The sequence below is a fragment of the Loxodonta africana genome, chromosome 1, assembly GCF_030014295.1.
Source record: "Loxodonta africana isolate mLoxAfr1 chromosome 1, mLoxAfr1.hap2, whole genome shotgun sequence".
Classification (NCBI taxonomy): domain Eukaryota; kingdom Metazoa; phylum Chordata; class Mammalia; order Proboscidea; family Elephantidae; genus Loxodonta; species Loxodonta africana.
This window is the reverse complement of record NC_087342.1, coordinates 1,436,869-1,460,953: the sequence shown is the minus strand read 5'-3', so window position 1 is coordinate 1,460,953 and position 24,085 is coordinate 1,436,869. Positions and strand designations below refer to the sequence as shown.

Sequence of the window (24,085 nt, the reverse complement as noted above, 5' to 3'; positions counted from 1 at the left end):
GAGTTGGAGGCAATCAGGGGAAATTACCAGAATGTAGCAGATGAACACCACGGAACATCATGCAGCAGTTAGAACGAGCAAGCTGGAAGTAGATTCAGCCACATATATGGAGCTAAAACATGTGGAGCTAAAAGCTATTACAGTACTAAATGAAAAAAGGTGAGAAACAGGATGAGTTATGTAACACGATATCATTTATATATTCACATGAAACACGCACAAAATACATGCATGCCTGTTAGAGATTGAATTGTGTCCCCCATGAATATGTGCTGGAATTCTAACCCTTATACCTGCAACGCAATCAATGTAATGTAATGTAATCACTTTCTATAATGCAATCTAATATAATATAATCAATTAATTGGTTGAGGTTATACCAATGTAGGGTGGATCCTAAACCTAATCACTTCTGGGCTGCATAAAGAGCAAATTAGACACAGAGACGTTCATTCACAAACTGGGGAAGGCAGGTGCCATGTGAGGATCACCAAAGGAAGCTTGCCGCTATCAGCGAGGAAGGAATCAACACGGCCAAGCCCCTCCAGAGGCTAAACAATGGGCTCGAGCTTAACAACGATTGCGAGGATGGTGCAGGACTGGGCAGCGTTTCATTCTGTTGTACATAAAGTCACTATGAGTCAGAACTGACTCAACAACACCTAGAAACAACAACATTATTAGCCATTTTCTAAAGCAATATTATTAATAGTCAACATTCATTGAAATTTTATTGTGGACCAGGAACTATTGCAAATTCTTTGCTTGTATTATTTCTTTTAATCCTCATAATGACCCTATGAAGTAGGTACCACCATTATCCCACCTTTATAGGTGAAGAAACTAAAAAAAACGTTAAGGAATTTGCCCGAGATCCCACAGCAGTAGGTGACAGAAGCAAAGTTCATCTCCAAATTATCACTCCAAAAATCTGTTCTTTTAACCATTATACTCTGGGTCTCCAAGAACTGGCCCACATACTGCATCAAGGAAAGAGAGTATGTAGTGTTGGAAAGTTCCTTTTTAAAAGGCCTTTGTGGCTTGGAAAATATGCTTGCTTGCATTTTGTATATCTGAAAGAAAAAAGAGAAGCTGGGTTGGAGCATTCCAAATGAGATGCCAGAGCAGTGATTAGATGGCTCCGTGTTAAGCAAGGGCACCCTCTTTTGCGGTCTGCCTTGGATCACTGAGGGAGCAATTCCAAGAGTGGGGCCCAGAACCATTTGAAGAAATTAAGAACGCCACATTCAGGCAGGGCAGCAAACTATGTGAATTATCACTGGGAATTGCTTGGCACTACATTCCATGGGTAATAAGGGAATATATAGGAGCCCCGGTGGCCCTGTGGTTAAGCACTCGGCTGCTAACTGGAAGGTCAGTGGTTCGAATCTACCAGCTGCTCCGCAGAGGAAAGGTGTGGCAGTCTGCTTCCATAAAGATTTACAGCCTTGGAAACCCTATGGGGAAGTTGTACTCTGTTCTGTAGGGGCGCTAGGTGTTGGAATTGACTCAACCACACTGGGTTTGGTTTCACTAAAAGCCTGTAAAGCATTATGGCTACCCTGTCTTCGTGCCCTGAAATTTCCATTTTATCATAATCCAAAGAATCAAGTATGGTATTGCCAAGAGAAGGGAGGCATTCTTAAGTCTGGTAGCCTTAAAAACTTCTTCAAATAGGATTTTTTTTTTTAAGCTGTCCCACACTTCTCCACCTACCTGTTGTTGAGTGGATTCTGACTCGTGGTGACACCAAGTGTTACAGAGTAGAACTACCCCATAGGGTTTTCTTGGCTGTAATCTTTATGGAAGCAGGTCACCACTCCTTTCTTCTGTGGTGCCACTGGGTGGATTTGAACAGCCAACCTTCAGGTTAGCAGCCAATCACAAACCGCTAGCACCACTCAAGGACCATATCTCCACCTAATTGGGAAATTTTAATCCTTCAAGTCTCTTTCCTCTACACTTATTTTCCCCTCCTTCCTTTTCCCTCCTCTCTCCCTATCCTCCCCTCCTCTCTTCTTGTCTCCTTTCTCTTCTTCCCTCTCCTCTCTTCCTCTTTTTTGTATTTGTTTAGTTGTATACTTATTTCTTATCCCCAGTAAATTTCAAGTTTGTTGTGAAATGAACTTTCTCATCTTATCCATCTGTCACATGCCAGTCTTGTAGATTATTTTGCACATAGCATTTTTTGATATATTTTTGGTGAGTTAATGTACGTATGCACGTATGTTTATTAGTTGCTATTAACTTGTTTCATACTAGAAACAGGGAAAAAGTCATGGCCTCTGGTTATCAGTTGATATTTCATAGCTCTCTCTGACCTTATTTTCCATTCTCTGGAAAATGTAATTGAAGGGTCTTTTATGTAAGACCAGAAATGAGTCCTTCTCACCGAGGCTTATCCACTACTCAGAATATCTTACTTTCCCTTTCCTAATCTTTCCCCATCCTTTATGTCTCTTTTCTTTTTTCAGAATATGTTTCAATAATTTTTAAAAAGAAATAGATGATTCTTATAAAATAAATAAATATAATCTGTTTTAGTAAGACTTATGCTGTCAATAACTTCAATAAGATACGAATCTTGTATATGTACTTATAGGATACGTTGTTTTTCTTCAGTCCAATAGCCTAGACTGTGATTTGCTTGGTTTTTATTGGCACAAAGATGTAATGTTGTCTTCTTTTACTTAGACAGGGGTTGAGTAGGGTGGAGTTAAGTGGGGTTGGGGGAGCTAGCCTTGGCTTCTGGAGTCTGATTTGATGCCAGCTGGTAGAAACTTGCATGCTTCCAGTTCTCTTCAATATGATTACATAGCAAGGAGAAAAATGTTCAAACCAGGAAGCTGAGAAATATTTTTTCTCAAACAATATAATAAAAATATCAAAAGGCATTTTGACTTTATTTTGCTGTCATACAGCAGGGAAAATTAAAAGATATTTAAGGGTTTTTATGTAACAACATGAACCAACTGCAATTTAGATGATTCTTACAAAAGGTATGCACTTTTTCTTGAGTGGGTAAAAGTTGTATGGTAAATATATTTACAACAATGACAAAAAAAGAGAGTAGCTGCTGAGGCTGTTTAGGTACAACCAAAATCCTCATGGGATTTGGTTTCTTGGTTTGGAGCTTTACGGTCGTGGTTACATAGGACATCCCAGTTAATTGGCCCAATAACGTGTTTAGTGCTTCTGTTCTACCTCCTAGTTTGTTGCGTAGAACCTAGGGTCTCAAAACCTTGCTAGCAGCCATCCAAGTCACAACTGGTCTCAACTCACCTGGACCACAGAGAAGGAAGCAGAGTCAGGAATAGGAGGAGAATATAGACTGTGTGGCTAATTGCCTCCATGAACAACTGCCTCCTTTGCCATGACACCAGAATTGGATTGTGTCTGGCTATCATTACTGAACATTTTGATCAAAGATTCTATAGAAAAATCCTGACCAAAAGGGGGAAAATGTAGAACAGAGTTTCAAATTCCCACAGGCTCCAGACTTCCTGGAACCATGAAGGATGGATGAAACCCTGAAACTATTGCCCTGAGATCATCTTTAAACCTTAAACCAAAAAAAATTCCCTAAAGCCTTCTTAAAACCAAACAATAATTTAGCCTAACTAGTAAAAAAGTCTGCCTTGAGGATTATGCTCTTTTATGAGCTATCTACTTGGGATCAAGCTGACAACAGCAACTCGAAAGATTAGATAGGAATCTTAGGGGGCAGTGAACTTATGTTAATGGGGGAGGAACAACTCAGAAAAGGAAGGTGAGAATGGTTGTACAACTTGAAGAATGTAATCAGTGTCACTCAATGGTACGTGTAGAAACTGTTGAACTGGTGTACACTTAACTCACCAAATGACTGTTTCTTATGAGGTTCTTTGGCTGTAGGAAAATAATAAAAAACTCCCAAGTGACTGCCTACCAAAAAAAAAAAAGGTATTTGTTTTTTGTACATAGTAGATATGACCTAAACCTATTTGAAGTACAAAAATGCCCGTGCTTCAAGTGGGGTTCTAGACAATGTCAGTTATTAATCAACTTCGTACCATGTCTTTACAATCAGCCAGAATATTTTTTTCAAACCTTAGTAGTAAATGAACGGTAACTTGTCACCACTGCCTGTTTCTGAAGCACTTTGTTTATGACATTTACCCAAGATTCTCTACTTCTCCCTTATCCAAAATTGCATTTCTACCTCCTTTGCACTCATAGCCACATATATTCAACTTTCTGGAATATAATCAGGACTGAACAACTTCACAGAAACATTTCCATCATCCCAGCTTCATCCCCAGGCTGTATGTGCTCCACTTTCCCATGGGTCATTAGGAAATATGCATTGCTTTTTGCTGTTATCTGATGAATAAATCCACCTAGGAAACATGGCATCTGCTGGTTTATTGCATTAACTTTTTATTACAGGAAACCGATACAGGATGATGAGATCAGCCGTGAGGAAAATTGTGATAAAGGTGTGTTTTTGTCTCCAATGCTCTCTGCATGTGAAATGAGATAGGAGAGCAGTGATTGGATGGAGTTTTAGTCATCTAGTGCTGCTATAGCAGAAATACCACAAGTGGATGTCTTTAACAAAGAGAAATTTATTTCTTCATAGTAAAGTAGACTAAAAGTCCAAATTCAGGGCGTCAGCTCTGAGAGAAGATTTTCTCTCTCTGTTGGCCTCCTCATCAATCATTCCTCAGACTAGGACTTCTCTGCTCAGGGATCCCAGGTCCAAAGGATGTGCTCTGCTCCTGGCACTGCTTTCTTGTTGGTATGAGGTCCCTCTGTCTCTCTGCTCGCTTCTGTCTTTTACATCTCAAAAGAAATAGCCTCAAAGCAAGATCCAATCTTGAGACTGAGTCCTGTGATCCAATCTTGAGATTGAGTCCTGCCTCACCGACACAACTGCCACCCATCTCTCCCCATTAACATCATAGAGGCAAGATTTACAACATATAGGAAAATCACGTAATACCAGGAATCACGGCCCAGCCAAACGTATTTTTGGGGGAACATAATTCAGATAGTATCTTAGTTATCTAGTGCTGCCATAACAAAAATACCACAAGTGGATGGCTTTAACAAACAGAAGTTTATTCTCTCACAGTCTAGGAGGGCTAGAAGTCTGAATTCAGGGTGCCAGCTCCAGGGGAAGGCTTTCTCTCTGTGTTGGCTTTGGGGGAAGGTCCTTGTCATCAATCTTCCCCTGGTCTAGGAGCTTCTCAGCACAGGAACGTAGGGTCCAAAAGACACATTCCCCTCCTGGTTCTTCATTTTTGGTGGTAGGAATTCCCTCTGTCTCTCTGCTCACTTCTTTCTTTTATATCTCAAAAAAGATTAACTCAAAATACAACCTAATCTTGAGATTGAGTCCTGCCTTATTAACATAACTGCCTCTAATCCAGCCTCACTAACGTTATAGAAGTAGAGTTTACTACACATAGGCAAATCATATCAGGTGATAAAATGGTGAACCATCACACAATACTGGGAATCATGGCCTAGCCAAGTTGACACACATTTTAGGGGACACAGTTCAATCCACAACAAATGGCAAAACTTTGCTAGTTGCTCTGAGGACTTTGTTGTGTTTTCTTGGGCATATAGATCCTTGGGTGGTACGAACAGTTCGTACTTGGCTACTAACTGAAAGGTTGTTGATTTGAACCCACGTAGCAGTGCCACAGAAGAAAGGCCTGGCAATCTGCTTTTGTAAAGATTACACCCAAGACAACCCTGTGGAGCTCAGTTCTACTCTCTAAAACATGGGGTCCTCACGAGGCAGAATTGGCTTGATGGCAACAGGTTTGGTTTGGTAGCCCCAGGCAAATGCCATATTGCTCATGTAATCTTCCCAGACTTCCTCTTCTTTCTGGGTACACTGCTGGACTAAATTGTCCAGCCCTTTTGCAGTTAGGCGTGGCCATGTGGCTGAGTTCTGGCAATGGAGTATTGGTGAAAGGAATAATGCCAGTTCCTAGTCTGGCTCCTAAAATCTCTGGAGCCATCCTCTAAGCCATTGATTTGCAACCAACAGTAGCTTTTGTGCCTCGTCCTTCAGCAGACATTGATAATGTCTGGAGACATTTTTGGTTATTGTAACTGGAAGGTTGCTACTGGCATCTGATGGTAACAGAATAGCAAACAAAGAATTATCCAGCCCAAGATGTCAGTAAGAGTGAGGTTGACGAGCCCTGCTTTAAGCTCTTTCTTACTTTGTCTCCTGCCTAGACACACAGAATCCACAGGAGGGTCCTGAGAAAACAGGAGCTGGCCAAGCCACTGGATAGAAGGAGATGGACATAAAGGCCACACAGTGACTGTCCTGTTAGGCTGTGGCATGAGCAGAGGTAAACCTTTTACGTTGTTAAGTCTCTGAGATTTAAGGACTGTAAGTAAAATAGTTTAAAAAAGAAAACTTTGCATAAGACAAGCTCAAATCTTACACAAATCACTTAATCTCTCCTTTTCTTAATTCCCCCTTCTATTAAATAAAAATAACAACAGCACCTAGTTCATAGAGTTTTTGTGAGAATCGAGTGAGTTTATGTTTCTGAAACAGAACAGTGCTTGGCTCATGTTAGGTGCTGTGGAGTCAATTCCGACTCAGCGATCCTGTACAACAGAAAGAAATGCTGCCTCGTCCTGTGCTATCCTCGTAATCGTTACTATGTTTGAGCCCATTGTTGCAGCCACTGTGTCAATCCATCTCGCTGAGGGTCTTCCTCTCTTTTGCTGACCCTCTACTTAACTAAGCATGATATCCTTCTCCAGGACTTGTCCCTCCTGATAATACGTCCAAAGTACATGAGACAATGTCTCACCATCCTTGCTTCTAAGGAGCATTCTGGCTGTACTTCTTCCAAGACAGATTCGTTCCTTCTTCTGGCAGTCCATGGTATATTCAGTATCCCTTTCCAACACCTTAATTCAAAGGCATCGATTCTTCTTCGGTCTTCCTTATTCACTGTCTAGCTTTTTGAAAATACCTTGGATTGGGTCAGGGGCACCTTAGTCCTTGAAGTGATATCTTTGCTTTTTAACACTTTAGTAGCTTCTTTAAAGTTAGTTATCATATCCATGAAAACCTATTTCTCCTGTGTCCCATCCACACAAAGGACTATTCTATGACAGGTATTTATTGAGCACCTCTATGTGTTCAGGCACTGGAGGCTGCCATTCTATATGTATCATTTAATCCCTCATAAAATCCCTGTGGGGCTTCTATTACTATTGCTGTCTTGATAAGGAAATGGATTCCTGGCTGAATTTTGACAGCTGGTAAGAGTAAGGCAGAGACCTGAGCCATTTTCAATTCCAGCACAAATGTTTTTTCTATTACTTCATTAAGCCCTGATAATGGCTTGTTGTGCTACCCTTCTCAAAGAACCATTTGGACTCATTCAGTATTATAACCAAAGTGGATGGAGATTTCTCTAAGTTTTAAGCCCTCTAGGCAGTGCTGTGAAAATTCTCACAGCTGGACCCATAAGTAACATTGTGATAAACAGAGAAAAGGTTGAAGTTGTTGAGAAGTTGTTGATGTATTGCATTGGAAAAATCTACTGCAAATGACCTCTTTAAAGTGTTAAAAAGCAAAAATATCACTTCAAGGACTAAGGTGCGCCTGACCCAAGCCATGCTGTTTTCAATTCCCTCATAAAGTGCATTTAAAAGCTGGACAATGAATAAGAAAGAATTGATGCCTTTGAATTATGGTGTTGGCAAAGAATACTGAATATACCATGGACTGCCAGAAGAAGGAACAAACCTCTCTTGGAAGAATTATAGCCAGAAAGCTCCTTAGGGGCAAGTATGGCAAGACTTCATCTCACATACTTTGGACATGTTATCAGGAGGGACCAGTTCCTGGAGAAGGACATCATGCTTGGTATCTTAGTTATCTAGTGCTGCTATAAAAGAAATATCACAAGCGGATGACTTCAACAAACAGGACTTTATTCTCTCATAGTTTAGTAGGCTAGAAGTCCAAATTCAGAGCGTCAGCTCCAGGTGAAAGCTTTCTCTTTGTGTCAACTCTGGAGGAAGGTCCTTATCATCAATTTTCCCCTGGTCTAGGAGCTTCTCAGGCACAGGGACCCCTGGTCCAAGGGATGCACTCTGCTCCCAGTGCTGCTTTCTTGGTGGTATGAAGCCCCCAGGTCTCTCTGCTTGCTTCTCTCTTTTATATCTCAAAAGAGATTGGTTTAAGACAAAATCTAATCTTGTAGATTAAATCTTACCTCGTTAACATAACTGCTGTTAAACCCATCTCATCATAATCATAGAGACAGGATTCACAACACATAGGAAAATCACATCAGATGGAAAAATGGTAGACAATCACACCACACTGGGAATCAGGGCCTAGCCAAGTTGACACACATTTTGGGGGGACACAGTCAATCCATAAAGTAATATATATATATGTATATATATAGTTGTTGTTTTCTGTTGCTTGTAAATGATTTTCATTATGTCTTCTGTCTTCCCCTGTATATGTATCTCTGTGTCTATTCTGGTCTTATAACTCAGAAGTGATTAGGTTTAAGAACCACCTTACACTGATATGTCCTAAACTAATAGGTTAATTACATTACTTTAGATTGTATTATGGAGGGTGCTTACATTACACTACCCTACACTAAGCTACACTACACTACACTAAGCTACACTACACTAAACTATACTACACTACACAAAGCTACACTATACTATACCACACTACACTAAGATATACTACACTGCTCTACATTATATTACAAGAGGTAATCTTCTCTACCCAAGGCCAACTGATTTAATCACGTATGACTACACCATGATGACAACTAGACTAGTGTTTCTTCAAACCACTGGAAACAACAGCCTAGTCAAGATGGCACACAGAATTAGCCATCACAATTCCTTCACCTCGGTGCTTACAATTGTGCCTGAGACCTAGTAGCTGTTCAACTAATATACGATGAATGGATTTCAGTCTGTGGGGAAGACTGATTTTAGGGGAGCCATGTTCCTTCAATCCTCATAATACGGTAAAGTTAGTATGTGCCTTTTGGGCTAAACCGATAGTACCTCTCATCCTCATTGAAAAGCTTCTTATCTCAACTACGTGTTATTTCATTGCTATTCTGCATTCCTACTATCTCCCACCTGTGTATCTGTGTAGTCAAATAAGAAGACATTTGCCTTGACTTTACCCTGCCTCATGTGCAAGTTCCATCTTCCCATGAGCCAGGCTTGAGAAAGGTACCACTGATCTATTCTTTTTCCTCTGGTGTACTTTGACACTGGCTGAAAGAGTGGAAAAGGCCTACATTAACAATAATGCAGAAAAACACTGTTTTTTGAGAGCATAGTGACCTCTTCTCTGTCATTGGCCCTCCTGATCCAGGCTGAAATGGGACTCGCCCAACACAAACTGAATCAGATCTTTAAAACTAAATATATTCACAATGGCAAAAAGATGGAAACAACAAATGAATGGATAAACAAATTGTGATACATACATACAATGGAACATTTAGCAACGATAAAGACTAATGATCAATCCGCAATACATCTCACAACATGGATGACTCTGGAGGGCATCATGCTCAGTGAAATAAGTCAATCACAAAAGGACAAATATTGTATGAGACCAGTATTATAAATAGTCAAGAATAAGTTTACACGCAGGAAGAAACATTCTTTGATGGTAAGCAGAGATGGGTGGGGGGAGGGAGGGAGAATCACTAACTAGATAATAAACCCACGTTAATTCTGGTGAAGGGAAAGGCAATACATAACACGGGAAAAGTCAGCACAATGTGACCAAGGCACTGAGACGTACGTAGCAATAAAGGGCAATTTTGATAAATTCGATAACATATACAATCCTGCAACAACAATAATAACAAACAATAATTTGTGAGTGGATATATAGATATGTATGCTAAATAGTTGTGAGAGGTCATGTGGGAGTACACCCACAAGCTTATATAGGTGTGGTTGTGGACATTTCTACATACATATTTATAAGGCCTGCATGTACATTCATACATATAATGGAGTACATAGGGAGCTTAGCTACAGAAAATTCTCTGAGCCCTGGTGGCACAGGGGTTAAGAGCTCAGCTGCTAACCAAAATGTCAGTGGTTCAAATCCATCAGCTGCTCTTTGGAAATCCTATGAGGCAGCTCTACACTGTTCTATAAGGTTGCTAGGAGTTGGAATTGACTCCACAGCAACAGAAACTTCTTAGACATAAGCAAACACCTCAAGGGACTGAGATACTTGGCTTGAAGGCTAAGGACCATAGTCTCAGGGGACATCTAGATCAATTGGCATAACATAGTTCATAAGATAACGTTCTGCATCCTACTTTGGTGAGTAGCCCCTGGGGTCTTAAAAGCTTGTGAGCAGCTGTCTAAGATATAACTATTGGTCTCTTCCTGTCTGGAGCAAAGCAGAATGAAGGAAACCAAAGATTCAAGGAGGTAATTAGTCCAAAGGACTAGTGGCCCACATGAACCACAGCCTCTTCTAACCTGAGACCAGAAGAACTAGATTGTACCCTGACCAGGAACACAATAGAGGATCCCAGTTAAAGTGGGTGAAAAATGTAGAACAGAATTCAGATTTATAAAAAAGGCTGTAATTACTGGTCTGATAGAGACTGGATAAACTCCCAAGACTACCGCTCTAAGACAACTTTCCAGCTTGTAACCGAAGCCACTTCCGGAGGTCATCCTTCAGCCAAATAATAGACTGGCCTAAAAAAGAAACAAGAACACCTGCGAGAGATACTATCCTTAGAACAATCAACTATATGAGACTAAACAGGCAACATTTGTCCAAAAGCAAAGATGAGAAGGCAGGGAGGGACAAGGAAACTAGACGAATGGAAACGGGGAACCCAGGGTGGAAATGCGGACAGTCCTGACACGGAGCGCGGATTGCAACCAATGTCATGGAAAATTTTGTGTATGAATTATGGTATAGAAAACTAATTTCCTGTGTAAACTTTCACCTAAAGAACAATAAAACTTAAAAAAAAAAACCTAAATATATTCAGTATAACTTGAGAATTTTGAGAGACCATCACATATATAAAATAAGCGAGGGTGCTATAAAAAAACCCACGAAACCCACTGCCATCGAGTCGATTCCGACTCATAGCAACCCTATAGGACAGAGTAGAACTGCCCCTTAGAGTTTTCAAGGAGCGGCTGGCGGATTTGAACTGCCAAACCTCTTGGTTAATAGCTGTAGCACTTAACCACTACGCCACCAGGGTTTCCCAAGGCTGCTATAAAGAAGTGAAAAACATTTGCATATAACATTTAGGTTCCTTTTAGAGTTTTTCTTCCTTAATTAAACACGTCCACTTCCCCTATCCCAGGGTTTCTAAACCTCAGCACCAACATTTTGGGCTAGATAATTCTACGTATTGTAGGATGTTCAGAAGCATCCTTGGCTAGTAGCACACCTCCTCCCAATTATGACAATAAAAGTGTCTCCAGACATTGCCAAACATCTCCTTGGAGGCAAAAATTGCCCCTTCTCCCTCTGGTTGAAAACTACTGCTTTACCCCAGAATAATGACATGGAAGTAAGAGAATACAGAGAGAAGGCCAAATTGGTCAGCTCACCAGAAAATCCTGCTTTTGGTGATCTGGCCAACCAAAATCCTGGAGGGGCTGGTTTTGTTTTAAGCTATCTTCCTGGATTATATTGTCTTACTTTAAAAATAGACATAAAGACTCTAATAATGATAACAAGAATTAAAATTCATTGGTTGCTTAGCTAGTATATGTCAGGAACTGAACTAGTATTTTGCCTGGATGATCTCATTTAATACTTAAAACAACCAGCCAATCTACTGGATATTATTATCAGCAGTTTACATAGGAGGGCTGTTAAGGCACAGAGTTATTAGGAAGCTTATCCAAGACCAGGTAACTAGTAAGTAAAACAGCTCCAATTAAAGACTAGGTGGTCTAATGCCAGAGTTTGTGCTTTTCCATGCTTCATTACACTCCCTTCTAATGGAGGTTTATCATGCCCCAGAACATGACGGTAGAAGTGAGATTGAGGTAGCCGATATTCTCTGTGACTCTGTGCCTCAAGAACAACTAGTGGTTGTGTGCTAATTTCCAAATGGAGATGTAGGCTGGAAATGGACTTTATCATTTCATCAGTTGGCCACTGCTTACTTCACTCATGCCTTTGACAGCTTGTTCTGTGAGCGGGGAGAGCTTACCCAGAGAAAATTGCAGGAAAGCCTGGCAGGGTGCCCATCTTCACACCACCATTGGTCCATTTTCCCTTTAAGAAGGGGTAGCCCATACCTACCCCTTCTAAAGAGCGTTCTGGAAGTACAACCAGAATACTCCTTAGTAGCAAGGATGGTGAGATTTTGTCTCACTTACTTTGGACATGTTGTCAGGAGGGACTAATCACTAAAGAAGGATATCATGACTGGTAAAGCAGAGGGTCAGCGAAAAAGAGGAAGACCCTCAATGAGATAAATTGATGTGGTTGCTGCTACAATGGACTCAAACACAGCAACTATTGTGAGGATGTTGCAGGACTGATCAGTGTTTTGTTCCATTATAAATAAGGTTGCTATGAGTCAGTCAACTAATGACACCTAACAACAACAACGAGGACAAGCCCAGGCTTACACCTTTGAAAGCTGCACAGCGGCAGTGAGACCCATGGGAACAGGATGGCTGACAGTCACGCGGACACAGGGCTGGAGTGTGGCATGCCCGAGAAACTTCCATTTTTGAAAAAGCACCTAACAGAGTGTGTGGTACATGGTAGGCATTGGATTAACGGTAGTTGTTCTAGTGACTGAAACCCCTTCTTTGTAATTTATCTCTGGAAGTGGACCCCTGGCTCTTTGTGCTCCTGCTTTGAACCCTAGCTTCAGTGTTGATTTTCTTTTGCTGTTTGCTCCTGGCTGGTGCACCTGGTCTTTATTTTACGTGTCTTACTTAATTACGTGCCTCCCCTGCTTAACCACCTTCTCAACCCACAGGTTGGGCCTTTGAGTCTTGGGGTTTTCCTGGGCCTGTTTAGCCTTTGGATCCATCGCCCTACATTCCTAGCTCTGGTGCCTGGCTCCTTGGGACCTGTGTCCAGCAAGTCTGCTGCTAAGCTTGAACAATTAGGATTCAAACAAACAAGAAAAGGAAGTGGAAGTAATGCTCACCTGCGGAATTAGGAAGCCACCATACGGAGAGAGAAAAAAACCACTAAAGCAGTAACAACAGAGGTTGAAAAGCAGGGTGTGAAAAATGCAAAGCACTTTTTCCCTCTGGCATCTATGTGGCTGTCTGCGCTCAACACGCTGATGTAAGGCGAGACCACCACAGACCAGAGAACTTGACTGAGTAAGGAGTCAGCACAGAGAGGATCATTTAAAGCAGGGTTAGTTGCCTCAGCCAAAGAGTAAAGTGCTAGCCCACAGACCTCAGAGCCATGGTTTTGCACAGCAAATGCTGACTTTTTGTGGGTTTGAAAGCTGCCAGGAACAAATTCTTCTCTCCCTTTGTACTAGACCTCCCACCAAGACCACAAGCAATTTTAATTCTTAATAAAAGTACACCTACTTCAGGTTGGCCTTGCAGGTTTCAACCACACTCCAAGTAGGATTGAAAACACACTTGCGTATGATACTTCCTCCTTTCCACATGGGGGTGAGCTAAGGGCTTTGACACGCAAGGTTAGATATGTTCCCTTTGATGAAATTTCCCTGGTGAAGCTGTCAGACACAGTCCATCAGAAATATTTATTAGGGCAAAGGAAAACTAACAGTTGATATATTAGTGATCAACAAAGTGTCTGCACCCAGTTTAATTTTCAATAAATTTTCACGGAAATTGGGGTGGGGAACACATTGGGTTTCACTGATGGTTGTAAAGCCAACTGCTACCTCAAGTCCAAAGATGTATGGAAACAGTTACCAAGGCTCTGTTTCCATCATGTGTGTGAATAGAAGGAAACCCTGGAGGTGGAGAAGGAAGTGAGGAGAAAGAGGCTGGATACACAAGTGTCTGTTTATTGCACATGGTTCTTCACATCCTACCTGGAATGGGTCATAAGACAGTTCCTAGCAGAACCTGAGAGAAGCCTTTATATTTCAACTTTGCTGGGTCTGGCTTTCTGGGATGCCTGGCAGAGTCAGCCTTCACAGAAAGAAGCACACAGAACTTGCGTGCCCTGGACTTGCCCCTCACCTCAGTCTCACTCCCATCCTGGTGCCTGGTTGTGACCTTCCCAGACTTCTGACTACTCTTGGCTCCCCTTCTGTTCTCCAGCTGAGTTCTTGCTTTCAGCGTTAGTCTTGATCAGCCCTGTTACCACATCCATTTCCACCTTCTCAGAATACTCTTTCCTCTGGCCCTAGCAAGTTCCCTCATGATGGAAGAGGCAGCAGTCGAGGGTTAGAGGCTAGTGGGTAGAGGAAACACAGAACAACTCATAATTTAATTCATTCAACAAATATTTATTGAGTACCCTGTGCCAGGTGCTAGGACTACAGTTGTCAAGGATGTAGTCACCAGCTGAGCTTTAAGGAACCTACTCTTATATATGTGCTTGAGTTCCACTTAATACCACATACAGCCAGCATTCCCTGAGCCTTATATCCTGCCAAGGAATCCCTGGATGGTGCAAATGGTTAAGTGCTTGACTACTAGCTGAAAAGTTGGCAGTACGAACCCACCCAGAGGTGCCTCAGGAGACAGGTCCAGTGATCTGCTTCCAAAAGGTCACAGCCTTGAAAGCTCCACGGCGCATGGTTCTACTGTGACACACATGGGGTCCTCATGAGTTGGAGTCAACTCCATGACAACTAACAATGCCCCATGCCAGAAACTGTGCGAAGATCTTTGTCTTGCCAAATCCCCACAGTAACCCTGTATGGAGAAAACTTAAGATCTCTCTTTTGTTAATTGAAATACAAAAGTTTGAGTTTTTCATCAAGCCAGGAAGGGGGGGGGAGGAGCTAGGACTTTACCCAAGGTCTCCCTCCAGCTCCAGTGCACTTAACTTCTAGCTGCAATCACTAGTTTGGAACCACACATGTTGCACACCGCCAGACTTGAATGTTAGTAGAATCAGATTGTTCAGGGGAGTGCTTCAGGGTTAGCGTCCGGAGAGCAGAGTAGGCGGTAACAGAGGCAATGGTAATGTGATGGATCGCGTGTGTACGAAATTCTACCTTCACGATTCATTCTGAGAAATGACTAATCACTCTCTTTTTCAGCTCTTTTTCTGAGAGTGAATAACCATGGGGAATGGATGGAGGTTTGCATCTAGGCCTGAACATCTTTATGAGAATTGGTTTTATTAGTCTTTTTCCTCTCCGAACATAATGAGAGTGATAGAAGAAGGGAATTTTGAAGAGTGTTTAGAATGCTTTGAGGGTCAATGAGTCTCCCATTGCCATGTGAACCTTAGTAGGCCTGGTCCCGTGGCTATGTTAGATTCGTGTTTTACTGCAAACCAACTAGACTGTTATGGGACATTATATTTAGCAAGGTGTCTATCTCACATCACAGCATATCCTCTGGCCACATCTCACACAGAGTATTGATGGGAAACTCTCAGCCCATCTGAGTTTGCAATTATCTCCTTGTTTGGCTGAATTCCCAATCAAAATAGCATCACCCTCCTTGAGTCAACATGTTTTTCTTAGCATGGTGCAGTCAGTCTCTATTGGTGTCATGTAGGAGATTTGGAGGACTGCAAATTATAATCAACCAAGCTATCCTAGAGGCACTGGCAGGGAACCTGCTTTCTCCTCCCCATTGGGGGTTCTCCTATTGTTGAAGAAAAGGCATATTCCATTAAAGATATGTGCGATTGTTTTCAATGACATAGCCATTTTATTGTCCGAATCTGCAAAAATAAGCATGGTTTTCCCTTCTGGGACTGTGCCCTTGTAATTCAACTACTGTCTAAACTCCGAAGCCCTAGAAATTTTTTTTGGTTTGTGGCTCAGCAAGCACATACCAACCAGTTGCCCTTGAGTTGACTCTTACTCATGGTGACCTCTGTGAGTGTCAGAGTAGAGTTGTGCTCCCTGGGGTTTTCAACAGCTGGTTTTTCGGAAGTAGATTTTCAGGCCTTTCTTTGAGGAGCTTCTGGGTGGACTTGAACTGCCAACCTTTTGGTTAGCAGCTTAGTGCTCAAATATTTGTGCCACTCGGGGGCCCAGCAATGACATAGGTGTTGTGAATCCCAAGTGACACAATTCTGTTTGGTTGGCAGGAAAATGCCCAGCTTCCCTGGGAAACATGGGCTAGCTCTAACATTTCTGGAGCCAGCGAAGCTCCAAAGAAAAGGAAATTGTTCACTTGAGACCCATAATAGCTTTCTTAAGTGAGCAGACCCAAGGTTAGCAGAGTAGGGACATCTTAGTGACAGCAACCATTTGTTTCAAGCCTGAGAACCAAACCATCTGCTTCTTTCTCTCATAAAGAAGCAGGCGGCAGAAAGAATCAGATGAAATCCAAGTGGTAAAAGCATTAGAGGATACCCAAGGAACTAAATTCTAAATGTAACTCTGCCAATCTTTAAAATAATCTGGCCAAGAAGAACTAGATGGTGCCTGGCTACAACCAATGACTGCCCTGACAGGGAACTCAACAGAGAACCCCTGAGGGAGAAGGAGAGCAGTGGGATGCAGACATGAGAGGGTGGAGGGGGTTAGAAGCTGGTGAAAAGGACATGAAAAGAGAGGGAGAAAGCAGGCTGTCTCATTGGGGGGAGAGTAATTGGGAGTGTGTGGCAAGATGTGGGTTTTTGTGTGAGAGACTGACTTGATTTGTAAACTTTCACTTAAAAGCACAATAAAAATTATTAAAAAAAATAATAATCTGGCCAAGAGAATTTTAATCTTACCAATGGATTTTCCCTTTGAAGTTTAGATATTAATAACTAATATTTACATAGTGTTTCTTCTGTGCCAGACCCTAGTCCAAATGTTTTTTGTTTGTTTGTTTTACATATTTAAATCCTTAAATTCTCACAGCAATTCTGTGAGGTAGGTACTAGTTTCATTCCTACTTTACAAATGAGGAAACTAGGGCACAGAGAAGATCAATAACTCACTGAGCTGGTAAGTGGCAGAGTTAGGCAAGTGGTCTAGCTTCAGAAGCTGTGTTCTTACGTCTGTACCATCCTGGCTCTCCTTCATCAAATGATACAGCAATTGAAGGTGCTTAAGATACTTAAAACTTTTACCAGAAGAAAAAAGGGAATTCAAAGGCAGATAAAGTAGCATGAATCCTTCCTTTTCTTTGATCTAGGCGACCAGGCTTGATATCTGAGTGACAAGAATGAATCCACTTTGTTCCAAAAACCAAACTTGTTGCCATAGGGTCGATTCTGGCTCATGGAGACCCCATGTGTTATAGAGGATAACTGAGCTCCATAGGGTTTTCTTAGCACCAGGCCTTTCTCCCATGGGGCCACTGGGTGGGTTTGAACAGCCAACCTTTAGGTTAGTAGTCGAGGGCAAACAGTTTGTGCCACCTAGGAACCTACATTCTTCCACCCAGCACTAATACTCTGGCTCTGGAATCCAGTTCTCTATTGCTTTGGGCTCACCACTCTCTTTCTGACCTGGCAGGCTACTCAGCTAGTATCTGGGCTGACAATGTTTGAAATAATGTTGGAGAATGTGCTGTAGGCCCACACATAGGAAATCTCCTTAGAGAGGAACCCGCAGCCAGGATTTCTGGATGGGGTGCATCAAGTCACCTTCTTTCCTTTCAGATCTGTTACAAGAGCCCACAAGTGGACTCCAGTTAGACAGTATGTCATTTTCCAGAACTCAGCACCTGATGGCCAAAATTATGTTCAAAGGTGACATTCTGTGAAACACCAGATGTTCTTCAGTGTCCCACTAAAGTTAAGTGGAAAAGCAGCCATGGGAATAAATCACTGTTCTCCCCAAGAAAGGTTTTCGTTTCTCAGATCTCTGACTAATAATTGAGCTGACTGATTAAATCAGATGAGAGTCGCACAGTGAAGGCGCTTGTCTGTAATGGATGAGCTCAGGCTAGGTTTGCAATTCTCCCAAAATGATTGGTTGGCCCCAATCTGCTAAAGGATTATCTGTCTGGTCTGCTGCCTGCATAACCGGTTTATAAGGGATTGATGGTTTGCTATTCCCATAAGCAGTTTGGTCTGTTTGCTACCTGCATAAGCTATTGGCAGAAATTAGTCAGTTTAGATCAACCTTTACACAGGTTGGCTGGTGGAACCACTTCCCCCACACACCCCCTAGTTGACCTTTACCAGGATTGGCTGGGGGGCCACTCTCCCAGTTTGATCTTTACCAGAACGGGCTGGGGGAGAGGGGGAGGCATTCAGTGACAGAAAAACCCTAGAATGCGGATGACCAAAAGGGGCTTCCTGCTCTCCAGAGCCAGGAGGGAAATCCTTGGGCCCTGCTCTGAAAACCTCCTTGAAGAGCTATAACACAGGCCAAGGGCTATATCCTGAGCTGGTAACACCGAAGTCCCAGGGAAATGGTGGCAACAAAGCAGAGCCAAGTGGCAGAGAAGCAGTAGCAGCAGCAGTGAAAGCAGCAGGGACGAAAAGACTTGTAGACAGCAACAACAAGACTGGCAGATGGCATGGCAGAGCTGCCACCTCCAGGCAGAAGGTCACTGATGGATCAGAGGCTTAGACATACATCATACAGAGTTTCCTGTAAAAGTTTTTTCTTAAGGGCTGTCATATTGCTGGCTTGACCCTGGACTGGCCCAGGGTTGGTTGTCCCAGAGCTTCTGGTTGAGAGCTGGACCAGCAAGCACAGCTGGCTAAACTCAGCCAATAAAAAACCACAGATAGAGACAGAGTAAGAGAGAGAATGCACACAACCACGTCCGCTGTGTCTGGCCTGGCCTGACCTGACAGCACATCTGCTGAGAGAGAGAGAGAGACACCCAGTCCATGGTGTGCCTGCCCAGTGACACGGAAATGTATGCGGGTAATTTGGGAAGGGTGAGCAGGTCCCCTTTTAGACATAAGTGGGTTCCTTAATATTATGGGTTGAAGTGTGTCCCCCCAAAATATATGTCAACTTGGCTAGGCCATGATTCCCAGTATTGTGTGATTGTCCACAATTTTGTCATCTGATATGACTTTTCTTTGTGTTGTAAATCTTGTCTCTGTGATGTTAATGAACCAGGATAAGAGGCAGTTATGTTAACGAGGCAGGATTCAGTCTATAAGATGAGATTGTAGCTTGAGTCAATCTCTTTTGAGGTATAAAAGAGAAGCAAGCAGCAGAGAGACATGGAGGACCTCATACCACCAAGAAAGAAGCACTGGGAGTATAGTGTATCTTTTGGACCCAGGGCCCCTGCCCTGAGAAGTTCCCAGAGCCAATATAGAGAAAGCCTTCCCTGGGAGCTGACATCCTGACTTGTAGCCTCCTAGACTGTGAGAGAATAAATTTCTCTTTGTTAAATCTATCCACTTGTGGTATTTCTGTTATAGATGACTAAGACAAAATTTAGTACCAGGAGTGGGGTACTACTCTGACAGATACCTAAAATATGGAAGCGGTTTTAAAACTGAATGGCTAGAGACTGGAAGAGTTTTTAAAGTGCCTATTAACAAAGCCTAGATTGCCTTGAAGGGACTATTGGTGGAATTATGGACATCAAAGACAATTCTGGTGATGACTCAGACTGAAGTAAGGAGAACTAACACTGGAGATGGCACAGACGGCGAGAATCAGCAGCAGAACCAGGAGACCAGTGCGAGACAGTGCTGGAGCCAGCGCTAGGAGTGAGAGAACTGAGTGCCTTTGGCAGGAGGCTTCCTGGCAGAGTGTGGTGCCTCTGAGCACTTACTGGTGGAGTTAGTCTTGCCAACCTATGGAGCAAGAGAGCTGAGTGCCTTCTGGCCGAAGTTTACTGGCAGAGTAGCATGCCTCCAGGTGCTCATCAGTGGAGGTAAAGAGCTCTGGAACACTGCCTGAGCAGGACAGACAGAGGCCAAGGAACAAGGAACCAGAAGCTGAAGAGGCAAGGAACACAGGAAGCAGAGCTGCCTCAGTCTCAAAGGGTAGGGCTACCATCTCTGGGGTCTCTAAGGGTGGAGTCGCCACTCAGATGGACTAGGAGAATGGAGCTGCCTAAAGTCCAGAGAGCAGAATTGCTGTCCCAGTGGGCTTCGAAGGCAGAGCTGAAGCCCAGGGCAGAGAAGCTTCCACCCAGAATCCAGAAAGTGTGGCCAACACCCAGAGTCTGGAGGGCAGGGCCATTGGGTAAATGGCCTCAGAGAGCAGAGGATTATTTTCAAGCCTTGAGAGCTAATGTAATGTGTTCTGCTGTCTTTCTTGTTTCCTGTTACCCTTCTTTCCCTCTAATTTCTCCCATTTGTGATGGAAATGTCTAGCTTTTGTCTGTTCCACCATTGTACTTTGGAGGCAGATAACTTGTATTCTAGATTTCACAGATGAAGAGGAATTTTTGGGGTTTGGACTTGGAGTTGAATTAAGACTTTTGCTATATGATAGACTGAATGTGTTTTACACGTGTCAAGGGCATGAATTTTGGGGGGCCAAAGGATGGAATGTTTTGGATTGAATTGTGTCCACCCAAAATGTGTGTCAACTTGGGTAGGCTGTGATTCCCAGTATTGTGTGATTGTCCACCATTTTGTCATCTGCTGTGATTTTCCTATGTGTTGCAAATCCTGCCTCTATGATGTTAATGAGGAAAGATTAGAGACAGTTATGTTAATGAGGCAGAACTCAATCTACATGATTAGGTTATATCTTAAATCAATCTCTTTCGAGATATAAAAGAGAGACTTGAGCAGAGAGACATGGGGCACCTCATACCACCAAGAAAGCAGTGCCAGGAGCAGAGCGCATCCTTTGGGCCCAGAGTCCCTGAGCCTGAGAAGTTCCTAGTCCAGGGGAAGTTTGGTGACAAAGACCTTCCCCCAGAGCCTACAGAGAGAGAGAAAACCTTCCCCTTGAGCTGGCATCCTGAATTCAGACTTCTAGCCTCCTAGATTGTGAAAGAATAAACTATTTGTTAAAGCCATCCACTTGTGGTATTTCTGTTATAGCAGCACTAGATAGCTAAGATGGGAAAAAAATAAACAATTTTTCAGTTTACAACTCTTTTTTTAGTACTGATTATTTTTAAAGTTCCTATTTTATATCTTTAATGTTTACATCACGGATTCATAGGAATTGCTTCCAATTCTAAGATTTCTAATTCTAACCACCTGGGCACATCATCTTGCTTTGTGTATGAAGAGGCTGAGACCCATTGAGGGTAACGGAATTCTCATGGTTGACCAGTGGGTTAGTTGGTGACAAATGATACCTCCTGACCAGTAAGGGAGTGTGGGGGCTGCAGACTGCACCAGGTGACAATGGCGGAGGGTGTGACACCAAAATGACTGTCTATAAAATTTTTGTGCAGTGTTCCAGCAGAAACTTACTATTTTTTATAAAAATACCTCTGTAGTTAGTTATAGAAATAAAACCATTTTTCATAAGCCCAGCTAACACATAACAATATACCTTCAAGGCTAAAACTCTATGCTAATTTACTTTTTAAACCTTCTAATGCACTCCGGTCAGAGCTGTCATCATTACCCAATTATAGTGAAACTTGGTTTCGTGTGCACACTATAAACATCTGCTGTTGTTTTTGTTGCTGCTGGTATTTTCAGTCACTGATTTTATCACATTTTCTGGTGTTTTAGCTACAATATCGTGGTAATTAGTATTTCTGAATCTATATCAATAACTTTTTTGAGAAACAAGTAGTAATTAAAAGAAAAGAAAAATAAAAAGGCTTCTGCTCAGTTATTAATGATGTTGTAAAAAAATGTTTTTTTTTAACTAATAACGTAATTCAGTGTAGAAAGATTTTACAAACCAATTTTTTCTTAGTATTAATATAATCTAAGAAATATTACATTTAAGCAATTTGCAACTGTACCATGTATTATTCTATGATTAAGATTGATAATAAACATTACTAAGGATTCTGAATAGTTTGGTACGGGAGGAGGTCTTTGAGGGGTGACTCCATGAGTTATTGTACTGGTTGACACCAACTCAAGCAATGCCACTGCTCCCAGAACTCTTGGTGGTTAGATCTCGGCTTTTTCCAACCAAAACCAGTGATGGGGCAGACAGAGGAGGGCAGGAGCTGTTTGACACAGGCTTTATTCCTTCCCCAATTCCTGTGATAAGTTACCCTGTTATGAACACTACGAGCAACACCGATGACTCTGGAAGAAGGATGAGGCTGGATGGCATACAGGTCTATTCATTGCAGAGTGACTGCCTCAAGATGCTGCTGGCTTCCTCATGGTTTTCAGTCCTTAACCTCAGGTCATTTCACCTACTGCTTTCAGTCATTCAGATACCTGAATTATCTCCTCCTCAAGCACAAGAGATAGTTTGGGGACTTACAACTATAAGGCCTTCACAGACTGGGTCACAGGGAAAATAGGCTCTTTACTTTTTCTTATTTTGTTAAGAACTTTTTAACTTAAAGTCAGCTTAGACATCTAAATGGCATCTAAATTTGCTTATATTCTACAATTCTCTCACTTTATAAAGGATACAGCCACAGAATGTCTATATTGTTGTTGTTGTTAGGTGCTGTTAAGTCAGTTCCGACTCATAGCAACCCTGCACACAACAGAAGGAAACACTGCCCAGTCCTGTGTCAACCTCACAATTGTTGTTATGCTTGAGTGCATTGTTCCATCTACTTTTTTAATCCACCTTGTTGAGGGTCTTCCTCTTTTTCGATGACCCACTAATTTATCAAGCATGATGTCCTTCTCCAGTAACTGATCCCTTCTGATAACATGTTCAAAATATGTGAGATGTAGTTTTGCCATCCTTGCTTCTAAGGAGCATTCTGGTTGTACTTCTTCCAAGACAGATGTGTTCATTCTTCTGGCAGTCCATGGTACATTCAATATTCTCCCCCAACACCACAATTCAAAGACTTCGATTCTTTGATCTTCCTTATTCATCATCCAGTTTTCACTTGGGTCAAGTGCACCTTAGCCTTTAAGGTGACATCTTTGCTTTTTAACACTTTAAAGAGGTTTTTTACGGTGGATTTACCCTATCCAATGTGTCCTTTGATTTCTTTACTGCTGCTTCCAAGGATGTTGATTGTGGATCCAAGTAAAATGAAATCCTTGACAACTTCAATCTTTTCTCCATTTATCATGATGCTGCTTATTGGTCAAGTTGTGAGGATTTTTGTTTTCTTTATGTTGAGGTGTAATCCATACTGAAGGCTGTGGTCTTTGATCTTCATGAGTAAGTGTTTCAAGTCCTCTTCACTTTCAGCAAGCAAGGTTGTGTCATCTGCACAACACAGGTTGCTAATGAGTCTTCCTCCAATCCCCGTTCTTCTTCATGCAGTCTAAATCCTTGGATTATTTGCTCACCATACAGATTGAATATGTATGATGAAAGGATACAACCCTGACAAAAACTTTTCCTGACTTTAAACCACACTTTCCCCTTGATCTTTTCAAATGAGTACCTCTCGATGTACATACAGGTTCCTCATGAGCACAATTAAGTGTTCTGGAATTCCCATTTTTCAAAATGTTATCCATAATTTGTTATGATCCACACAGTCACCTGCTTTTGCATAATCAATAAAACACAGGTGAACATCTTTCCGGTATTCTCTGCTTTTAGCCAGGATCCATCTGACAACACCAATGATATCCCTGGTTCCATGTCCTCTTCCAGAATCCGGCTTGAATTTCTGGCAGTTCCCTGTCGATATACTTCTGCAGCCACTTCGGAATGATCTTCAGCAAAATTTTACTTGCGTGTGATATTAACGACATTGTTTGATAATTTCCACATTCAGTTGGATCATCTTTCTTGGGACTAGGCATAAATATGGATCTCTTCCAGTCGGTTGGCCAGGCAGCTTTCTTCCAAATTTCTTGGTATAGACAAGTAATCACTTCCAGTGCTGCATCCATTTGTTGAAACACCTCAGCTGGTATTCTGTCAATTCCTGGAGCCTTATTTTTCGCCAATGC

General features: G+C 42.1%; 1 long non-coding RNA gene across 6 annotated transcripts in view; it reads left to right on the top strand.

Annotated features, from left to right (window-relative positions):
• Positions 1-24,085, top strand: part of LOC111751451 (uncharacterized) — a 116,528-nt gene that overhangs the window by 37,519 nt on the left and 54,924 nt on the right. For 5 of the 6 annotated variants that reach the window (XR_010319843.1, XR_010319788.1, XR_010319723.1 and 2 more), the window contains one exon: positions 6,241-6,359. This is a non-coding gene — a long non-coding RNA (uncharacterized LOC111751451). Of the gene's footprint in view, positions 1-4,428; positions 4,479-6,240; positions 6,360-24,085 lie in introns of all 6 variants that reach the window. The other variant, XR_010319795.1, reaches the window with a different exon arrangement.